Raw genomic sequence first — 7,468 nt, forward strand, 5'->3', positions numbered from 1 at the left:
ATATATATCTTCTACATTTTACTTGTTTCCATCATTAGACTGTGGCCATGCTGGGGCACTACCTTGAAGAACATTCAGTTGAATGAATTGACCCCAGCACATTTAAAAAAAAACAAAAAAAACTGGTACTTATTCTTTTTGTCTCTTTTGCTGAACTGCTAAGTTACAGGGACATAAACACACCAACTCCAGTTGTCAAGCAGATACATAGATACTGACTGATCAATCAACCAAAAGATAGATAGCCAGACAGACAGACAGGTAAATAGATATAAATACATTTATTTTACGTCCATTTTTTTCCATACTTGCATGGGTTGAACAAATACATATTGAGGCATTGTTTCACAAGCTGGATGTCCTTCTCATCTCTAACACTAAGTAAGGGGATTGCACTTGGCTTCATCACTGCAGAGCTAGAGGATGATTTTATTGGTAGTGAATGTTAACAAACAACAAAGCTGTTAGTTCACTACTTTTATGTGAAGCACAGAATATCAGCATTCATCCAAAGACATTAGTTGGTCTTATACTAAATTAACATACATTTACCCATACATATAACATATTTTCTGGCATATAAGCTGAGATTTTTGGATTAGAATTTACAATCAAAAGAGGTAGGTTAACTTATGTACACCAAGACAGCTTTGGAGGAGCAAAAATTCCAAGTGAAATGCAGTAAGATTAGAAAAGATAGTAACGATGTTTGAATGTTTACACTATATACTACATCGATTTGTATGCTGGAAAATATGGTGACCTTGTCGGTGTTGGTGCCACGTAAAAAAGCACCCAGTCCACTCTGTAATGTGGTTGGCAGTAGGAAGAGCATCCAACCATAAAAACCATGCCAAAACAGACTTCGCCAGTGTTAGTGCCACATAAAAAAAGCATCCAGTCCACTCTGTAAAGTGGTTGGCATTAAGAAGGACATCCAGCTGTAAAAACATGCCAAAACAATGGAACTTGGTACAGTCCTCTGGTTTGCCAACTCCTGTCAAACTGTTCAACCCATGCCAGTATAGAAAACAGACATTAAATGATGATGATGATGATATACATGTGTGTGTACACACACACACATTCCCCTGGTCTTTTTGACAACAAACCACACAACAGCCAGACATGATTTTAATGTAGACATAAACATTAACACAGCCTAAATGGTAACATGGTAACATTGTTTTATGCTTTAAGCATGCAAAACAATGTCAAAACACAGATAGGAAGACAGACATACAAATACTTGCAGGATCTAATACAGCTTCTGTCTATCAATTTCACTCACAATGTGTTAGTTACCCGGAGGCTATAGTAGAAGACACTTGGCCAAAGTGCTACAGAGCAAGTACAAATTCAAAACCATAAGGTTACAAAGCCAAGTTCTTTACCATACAGTTATGTCTGTACCAATTCCAGAATAATCCATTTTAAACTATTTCTGTGTAAACATTTTCAAACAGGCTTTATTATGTTAATCATATTTCTTCATCTTAGAAGGCTTTAAACAAAAAAACCCAACCCTTTATGCACATTTTCCCCCCGTTGATAAAGAAATGGAAAAGAAAATTCCTTACATAATGTGAGAGGGAGAGAGAAATAGTTAATATATGACATTAACACTGAGGATAGTTTGGATGTAATCTCACTCAACAATAACAACACCTACTGTGACTGCCACCACGAGCACCATAAAGAATTATCTGTATCATGTCATTATCCAAACTCAGAGCTGCAAAATATGAGAAGTCACAGCCAAAAGATTTGCAAAGATCAAATGTTTTTCATTAAAGAGGTTTGCTATGAAAACGTCCATGCCAGTTACTGTGACCACCTCATTACTAGAAAAACTTTCTCCAGCAAATCAAATCAACATCCAAGACAGAACAAAGAATCTGGCTATGTTTTTGTGTACCTGTGCCTATCAAATTGCTATTTTTAATAATATAAGAAACTCATATAAATTTTTATGTTGATGCCACAACCCTAATATGAGTTTCTGCAAATAGGGTTGCTCTGATGTTGATGCTTGGTCTTGCTTTTGGCTTCTTTTTATTTTCTTAACCCATTTACTTTCTTTTCTGTCTTTATTACTTTTAGTTATTGAACTGCAGCCATGCTGGGGGACTGCCTTTAAGAGTTCTAGTTAATCGTATTGACCAATACTTGCTCTACCTTCACCTTTGCTCTGCTGTCAATCATCATTCCCACCTGATACTTGTTATTGATATCCATCATTAACTTTCACTATTTTTTTGAGCTCTTGGACTCATAACACCAGTGACATGGTTTACATGGTATACAAGTGACTGAGATCACATCGTTCCCCCACTCCTGAATGGAATGCCGATACACTGCAGACTTCAATGCCAGCAGTTTTGATAGGAGGGAGCAAGTCATTTACGTCAACCCCAATACTTGACTGGTACTTTATTTTATTGATTCCAAAGGGATGAATGGCAAAGCTGACATCAGAGTTAAGAACTCAGTACATAAAGATTTAGAAGAAATGCAGCTTGGCATTTTTGTCTGACATGCTAATGATTCTGCCAGTTTGCCACCTACTCTTACCATTATTCACCTCTATTACTATCCAGCCCTCTCTCCCACTCCCAACCATTCTGTTTCTATTATCATGCTCTTGTTCCTTTCAACCATCAGTCCTAGTTCTTTTTTCATTGCTCTCTCTTCTGTTCACCTTCTCAAACACATTGTCTAAGAGAATATGAACATGTCATAGAATATACAGGATTCCTAACTCTTACAGGGTACAAGGTAACTTCACGAGTGCCGGTGCCGTAATAAAATGCACTTGGTACACTCTGTTTAGTGGTTGATGATAGTAAGGGCATCTGGCCATAGAAAACAAGTCAAATATGAAATGTATTAGATTGTCAGAAAATTCATTCACTCCCTACCCGATTATTTTCGTCATTTTTCATCAACAATTTTAATAAATCAGCCAATAATATATTCTCCCTTATTGTTCATGATTCCTTGCTAGTGTTCTGCTAGCTTGTCAATGCCTTGATGATAAAAATCATTGGGTCTTGATTCAAAGAATTCATTGAGTCACATTTACAGTTTCATATTGCTGTTGAACAAAACACCTCACAGACTGTTGGAGTGTGATCATAAAATATGATAATTTCAAAGTGCTATATCAGGAGAATTTGGCAAGTGCAGTAGAACTTCACAACAAAGTTCTCAAATAGCATTTTCGGTCAATTTAGCAGAAGTGGGTATTGTTGTGTTGGAGAAGTACACCATGTTGCTGGTTGGGTTGTTTTAGCTGGATTGCCTTGATGAGCAATAAAACATTATGATAAACGTAGAATATTCACTACCTAAAAGTGGATGCTGTGTTAGAACACACAAACACTGCAATATTTACCAAGAGAAAAAAGAACTTCCATATGGTTTTAGGGTGCATAAAAGCACATCATACCTATTGCCAACGGCAGACAATCACCACTACTGCTGCTGCCAGAACTACCAGATCACATAATTTTAGCTTCTTTTGATGGTGAATATTTTACCTTTTGCAATTAATACCGCTTATGTCATACTATTTACTACGATATAAGTACTTTTCTTGTTAATTCAAATAATATTGGAAAGAAATAAAAGAACATAACTGGGAACCCAATAAATGAGACATGGTTCTCCAAGCAATTTATGAGGGTAATAACCCTGATAAAAGAACTGACATGGACTGTGACAATTCATTCAACATATGCCAGCACAGAAAGCCGATGTCAAATGGCAATCGCAATGCCTATCCAGTTATTAGCTACTCTGATGATTAAATATAGTTAGTTCTACTAAATGGTAAGTAGAAGTTAAAGGCTGAACTAAAAGTCAATTTAACAACAAAATCACTGTAGCTCCCCTCCAAAAACACAACCGACACAAATAAAAATAGAATATTTGATAAAATCCTATGAAATAATTTCAGTTCACATACAAGTACTCACAAACTGAGTCTGTTTCACGTTCATTACCATTTTTCTTTTTAAACAAAAGACTTTTTTTTACTGATTTCAATCACATCCAATGGTACTATTTCATCAATGCTTACCAAATTGCTAAGTTATGCTTTGACATAAAGAGAGACAGTGATGGTTTTAGACTAGTAAACATAAACATATGTGTATAAATATATGTATATTTTTAGAACAATGGCCAGAAAAATTAGTTTGCAACACAGTTCCACTTTCCTCGTAATATACACCTTTGAAAATCAACAAATGTGAAACTGGTTAAGTGCATTTGTCTGTATATTATACATATATATTTCGCTTTAGCATTGCAAGACTAATAACCTGGTATAGAACTCAATATACATATGCTTCAGAATGAAACAATGGTCAAGTACAGAGGAGTAATAAGAAAATGAGATGACAAAGGAATAAATGATTATCTTATGAACTTCATTAGCATACAACTGTTTCTGCTATAAGATGAAGTGGACTCATCATTGGGTTACTGAGGCTTCAAACTATGAGTCCACTGCATCTTATAGCAGAAACAGCTGTAAGCTAATGAGGTTCATAGGATAACTGTTTATTCCTTTGTCATCTCATTTCCTTTTATACACACACACACACATATTCTGTGCATTTTCAACTTCATTTATTTCTTCTACTTGTTTGGACCAGTAACAATTTGTGCATGTGTGTGTTTGTGTATGTGTGTACACACACACATAAATCGTAGTAGGAAACATTTACTCAAAAAAGCATGCAGTAAAAATCAAACCTGGAACTGAACGGTTGCAAAGTTAAACTTCTCAACCACACAGTTTAAATACCTAAAAGTTATTTTCTTAAATTAAGCGGAAGTAACATACATTTCAAAAGTTTTAGTCATCAAATTGATCAGCACTCTGGAAAAGAATAAAAAGAGAGAGAAACAAAAATGGCTTTAGTAAAATTTCTTCACATGATTAAATTAGAATATCATTTAAATATATTAGATTTAATGAAAAGATCTGATACATATATTGTTGTTTAAACTCAAGCTTAGTCTGATAACCAGAATACCAATATATAAACTTTGTTGTGTAGAGAATGATCATGGCCATTTTGGGGGTCTTCAGAGCCAGCTAAAAAATCATGATGCTGCTATACTCTCCTGAGCCTGTGGCATTCATCAACACCAGATATGTTGCTTTGATTTGTCTCTGTTATCATGCCAGTATAGCAAAGAGGGTCTCTGAGGTACAATGTAAGACTTACTAGACTAAAAAGGCAGTGCTGCCTTTCATTTTGTCAGTGATGAAGACCCTAAGACAAGAGGGGACAACTATCATTGTGTGTGCTGATGTGTGTAGGTCTGTGCATGGAATGTTGACATTCCATGCTTGCCACCAATCAAGTGAACTGGTGAGGATGTTGATATTCTTTGGTGATATAATGACATTTCAAAGTTGTTATGCATTTTTAAAGACCAATAGAATAAAAAGAAATCCCTGAATTGAAAAACAAATAAGGGTTGTCAGCAGGAAGAATATCCAGCCATAAAATCACACCTCAAATAACACTCCTTCCAATGTATATGCATACATACATATGTACATACATACAGGGTAATTCAGAAATCCTCTTCAGCATTTAGGTTATAAGTAAAATTTTAATTATTTATTACCTCCGCCAAGGAAGGAGGTTATATTTTCATCGGCGTTGGTTTGTCCATCTGTGTGCAAAATAACTCAAAAAGTTGTGAACGGTATTTGATGAAACTTGCAGGAAAAGATGGTAACGACACAAGGAACAGATGATGAAATTTTGGTAGCGATCCGGGAATTTTTATGGATTCTTGAAGGATTTTACATTTGTTATATTTACTTTACATGAAGTATTACAATGTTACATTCTTTGATCATCTCCCTTGAAAACAAATTCATGGTTTCCACGTAACCTATGGTGGCGTTGCTGTTTTCAAAGTTTATTTTCATTTCTCTATTAGAAATTTTACTTGTGTATCTATCTTAAAATGAGCTGCTTGGCGGAGGTCTGCAACATCATGCCAGACACACATAAAGGAGGAAAGTGACTTCACGGCATTCAAACGATCCCTAGTTATTTTATTAGTTTTATTTTTATACATTTTTTTATGCTTTGAATACTTTCTTTGCCAGTTTGTTGTAAACATATTTTGATGTGTGCGTGCATGTGTGTATTCTAGGTTTTTGAAAAATGTTGATGTTGAAAGATGACACAATTTTTCATTATCCCTAAAGTGGCACAAGAGTTAATTCTGTTCATTCGGCTGTGTATACCTAGTTCAACTGCCCACTGATCCCAGCAGCTTGCTGCATGAACAGCAGAGTATGAGACCAGTTATCCTAGAATCTCCAGGCCTTAACAATCAACTGTGGGAGACTGAGTCTGAGGTGGTTTAATGAATGCAATTTGATAGGATTGTGATGACTGTGATGAGGGAGTGGGTGGTATGACAGGGGGAGAGAAAGAAGTAGGGGAGAGAGGAGATGTACGTTTAGAAGTTCAATTGACCTTGGTTGTTATATTAATGCTGAAGGTATTGCTCTGTGGCTAAGAAGTTCACTTTCCAACCACAAGGATCTGGGTTCAGTCCTACTGTGTGGCATCTTGGACAAATGGCTTCTATAGCTTCAGTCTGACTAAAGCCTTGTCAGTGGATTTAGTAGATGGGTACTGGAAGAAACCCATCGATTGTTTGTGTGTGTGTGTGTGTGTGTGTGTGTGTGTGTGTGTGTGTGTGCATGCGTGTGTGTGTGTGAGTGTCCCTGTCTCACTGCCCTTGTCCTGACATAACAGGATAGTCTTTAAGTGAAGGTTGCCATCAAACAGCCCAAGTCATTTGTTTCCAGTCTTCCATGAAAAGATGTCGAACCACAGAGAAATATTTATTACTTTGCTTGGAAACATGAGGTTTGGCAACAGGAAGGTCATCCAGTCATAGAAATGTGCCTCAAAGAATTCCATCTGACTCATGCAAGCATGGAAAAGTAGACATTAAAACAATGGCAATGATGATGATAATCATCATCATTTAACCCTTTTGATATCAACCTACCTAAGATGGTCCCAGATTCTACAACATAAACTTGCTGTTTTAAAGTGATCTAAATTATAATCTTCCATTGAAATTTCATGCTAATTTGTTCCAGACTGCAGCTTAATAATGAGAAAGTTATTTTATTAAATTCATTATTTTTAAAATTAATTTAAACAAAGGCAGCATGTATAAACAGAAACAAGAGGGTTAAACCACCCTGCATGTTTTCATCAAACTTAATATCAACATACAATTATATTTAAAATATATCACAAGGTGCTTCTAAGTTATCTTTACAACTTTCACAGTTTATTGTATCTAGCAAAGTTGAGATCCATCAACTTCTTTACAATCAATGGATTCTGTATTTAACCCTTTCGTTACTATATTTCTGACCAAAATTCTCCACATACTGGGGGGG

General features: G+C 35.7%; 1 protein-coding gene across 2 annotated transcripts in view; it reads right to left on the bottom strand.

Annotated features, from left to right (window-relative positions):
* LOC106879042 (multiple PDZ domain protein) overlaps positions 1-7,468 on the bottom strand; it is a 586,571-nt gene that overhangs the window by 261,656 nt on the left and 317,447 nt on the right. The window lies entirely within an intron of this gene.

This window comes from Octopus bimaculoides, chromosome 23 (assembly GCF_001194135.2).
Source record: "Octopus bimaculoides isolate UCB-OBI-ISO-001 chromosome 23, ASM119413v2, whole genome shotgun sequence".
In the NCBI taxonomy this organism is placed as follows: domain Eukaryota; kingdom Metazoa; phylum Mollusca; class Cephalopoda; order Octopoda; family Octopodidae; genus Octopus; species Octopus bimaculoides.